The following is a 3,874-nucleotide window of genomic DNA, read 5'->3' on the forward strand; positions in this document are numbered from 1 at the left end:
TCCCGCCTCCCGTGGCCGACTGTGCTGCCGCACAGGCAGCCCCGCCCCACCCTACTACATTGCTGGCCAGGCCATTCCTCTACTCACCCACATCTCCTCTTATTTTCCGGCGACGACAGCCGGACCAGTAAACCCTCGTACTCCCCACCGCATGGGCAACCATTGCCGAGTCTTCCCCGGCTCCGTGTCGTTCCCTTCGTAGGCCTCGCCGTCGTCCACCGCCATGGTGCTCTCGGTGCGGCCTGGTCAACGTGGTCAACGAACGACATCCATCGGCCGTGGACTATACGCGCAAAATAATGATTCCTCCACCTGACAGCTGGGACCCACCGGAAGGGCCTCTGTATTTCACGAAAAAACGTTTCCCCCGCTGACATGTCGGACCCACCAGCTATATCTTCGCACGCAAGGAAGTGCCTCCTTATTACGCACAAAAAAATGAATACCCCCTGCTAGCTGGGACCCACCATTGTGGGAGGCTGACTTGTGGGCCTACTAAGTTGACGGGGACGGAGGGCTTTGTCAACTTAGTCAATATGAACGATTCTAACTCCAGTGACCGTACGATGTCCATCTAACGGCCGTAGTGCTTCTTCAACCTCTGGTCTTCTTGCTCCAGTCGCCCAAAGCAGCGTCAGTCGTGCCGCATGCTCCTGCCTCCCGTGGCCGGTTGTGCTGCCGCGGAGGCCTCACCGCCCCTACTATTCCCACCGCTGGCCAGGACCTGCGGCGACGACAACCTCACACCGCAGCCGAACCAGTGAACCCTCATACTCCTCTCCGCGCGGGCTTCCACTGCTGCGTCTTCCCCGGCTCCACGTCGTCCCCTTCCTAGGCCTCACCGTTGTCCACCGCCGCGGTGCTCTCCGCGCGGTGTGGTCAACATGGTCAAGGAACGACTTCCATCGGAAGAGTATTGTACGTGGAGAGGCTGACAGCTGGGTACATGGCTACAACCCAGTTTTTTATGATTTGCCAAGTAAGTCGCTTTGTCAGGCCTGTTGGGCTGCAAATTTTTCAAGACAAGGAAAGCTTTCATTTGGCTGGCCGAGAAAATGGCCCATGAGTAATGAGAAATGGGCTGTATATTTTTAAAGCACATCAAACCGACAATTAGTTTCAAATATTTTTTTTCATTTCGAGATTTTAAATTACATTAATTTTTATGCGTGGAGAATTTGTTGGATTTTATATTGATATACATTTATTTTTAAAATCAGTTTGAATGTGATTCGAAATTTCGGGATTAAAAATAGTTCGGACCGCATCGAAATATTCAAAATTTCGTATAATTTTTTAACCGTGGCCACAATATGGGTTGTAATGCTAACAAAAAGAATATGGGCTCCAAAAAACCTTAAGAATTAGCAAATGGGCTGTAAATTATTAAAAATAATGGCAGATGGGTTGTATGCTGTTTTCCACAGATTTGAGGCTTTCCTAAAAAAGGTTGACGCACAAGCAGTGACTGTTGGATGTCCATCGAATGGCTGTCGTGCTTCTTCAATCTCTGCTCTTCCTGCTCCAGCCACTCAAACAAGCGCCGGCGGGACTGCCTGCTCCCTCCTCCCCGCGGCCGGCTGTGCTGCTGCGCAGGCCTCAACGCCTCACCGTACTCCCATCGCTGGCCTAGTCATCCCTCTACTCGCCCACACCTGTTGTTATTCTCCGGCGACGGCAGACGAACCTGTAAACCCTCGTATAGTTGTACTCCCCTCCGCGTGGGAAACAACTGCCGAGTCTTCCCTGCCTCCATGTCGTTCCCTTCCTAGACCTCGCCGTCGTCCACCGCCCTGGTGCTCTCAGCGCGGCCTGGTCAACATGGTCAACGGCCGACATGCATCTGAAGTGGACTGTACGTGGAGAGGCCAACAGCTGGGTCCACGACCGCACGCAAGGAAATGCCTCCTTATTACGCGCAAAATAATGATTCCTCCACCTGACATCAGGGACCCACCGAAAGGGCCTTTGTATTTTGCAAAAAAACGTTACCACCGCTGACAGCTCAGACCCACCAGCTATATCTTCGCACGCAAGGAAGTGCCTCCTTATTACGCATAAAAAAATGAATACTCCCCCTGTTAGCTGAGACCCAGTATAGTGGCAGGCTGACTTGTGGGCCTACTAAGTTGACAGGGACGGAGGGCTTTGTCAACTTAGTCAATATGCACGATTCTAGCTCCAGTGGTCGTACGATGTCCATCCAACGACCGTAGTGCTTCTTCAATCTCTGGTCTTCTTGCTCCAGTTGCCCAAACCAGCGTCGGTCGTGCCTCATGCTCCCTGCCTCCCGTGGCCGGCTGCGATGCGGCGGAGGCCTCACCGCCCCCTACTACTCCCACCGCTGGCCAGGTCATCCCTCTACTCACCCACACCCCATGTTATTCTGCGGCGATGGCAGCCTCACACCGCAGCGAACCAGTGAACCCTCGTACTCCTCTACACGTGGGCATCCACTGTCGTGTCTTCCCCGGCTCCGCGTCGTCTCCTTCCTAGGCCTTGCCGTCGTCCACTGCCCTGGTGCTCTCGGCGCGGCGTGGTCAACGTGGTCAAGGAAAGGCTTCCATCGAACATGGACTGTACGTGGAGAGGCTGACAGCTGGGTCCACGGCTGCAGCAAGGAAGTGCCTCCTTATTACGTGCAAAATAATTATTCTTCCACCTGACAGCGGGGACCCACCGGACGGGCCACCGTATTTCGCAAAAAAATGTTTGCCCCTGACTGCTGGGAACCACCAGCTACATCTTCGCACGCAAGAAAGTGTGTCCAGGCAAAAAAATGATTCGCCCCCCTGACTGCTGGGACCCACTAGCTACATCTTCGCACGCAAGGAAGTGCCTAACAGTCGGGACCCACCTGGTCGAAGCGTACGTAGCGTTGTCATTCTGGTCGCGAACGTGTACGTACATATATACTGGTGGATGTAGAGGCGCGCATCGTGTCGTAGTAGAGGCGCGTACGTGTCGTAGTAGAGGCGCGCACGTAGCATGTACACGTACGTACAACGGCCAGGGTGCAAGAAAGAAAATATGGCCACGTATGTGTACATACGGGCGGGGTCTCGAACGCCTACTCACGCATATGTACGGCCAGGGCTCGTGTACATGGCTGGGTCGGAACGGAGAAACAACGTCGTCGTCGTGTTCATGGGGAGGCAACGGAATGCGTCGTGTTCATTGGGAGCCAACGAAACGCGTGGGAGCCAACCGGCTGGGTCGGAACGGAATGCATGGCCGTGTTCATCGGGAGTGCTTGGATGGAACAGGCGATGGAAACGAGGCCTGGCGTACCGCACAATGGAGGAAACGGACCTCCTACATTCGGAACGGGGTCCTATTGATCGGAAGGGGTCTGGCGTACCGCAAAACAGAGGAAACGGACCTCCTACGGTCGAAATGGGGGTCCTGTTGATCGGGAGGGGTGTGGCATACCGCAAAACGGACGAAACGGACCTCCTACGGTCGAAACGGGGGTCCTGTTGATCGGGAGGGGTGTGTCGTACCGCAAAACGGACGAAACGGGCCTCCTACGGCCGAACCGGGGGTCCTGTTCATCGGGAGGGGTGTGGCGTACTACAAAACGGGACTCCACGGGATACTGTTCATCTCCACCGTCGACCTCCTCCAGCCTCCACAGGCTACCGTCGACCTCCTCCAGCCTCCACGGGCTCCTGTTCATCCAGCCTCCACCGGGCGCTACTCCACCGGCTACTATTCAACCACCCCTCCACCGTCTACTGTTCATCCAGCCCTCCACACCACGGGGTCCTGTTCAACCACCCCTCCATCGTCTACTGTTCATCCAGCCCTCCATCACACCACGGGGTCCTGTTCATCCAGAGGCAACGCCACCACTCACTGTTCATCCAACCCC

This window comes from Triticum dicoccoides, chromosome 3A (assembly GCF_002162155.2).
Source record: "Triticum dicoccoides isolate Atlit2015 ecotype Zavitan chromosome 3A, WEW_v2.0, whole genome shotgun sequence".
In the NCBI taxonomy this organism is placed as follows: domain Eukaryota; kingdom Viridiplantae; phylum Streptophyta; class Magnoliopsida; order Poales; family Poaceae; genus Triticum; species Triticum dicoccoides.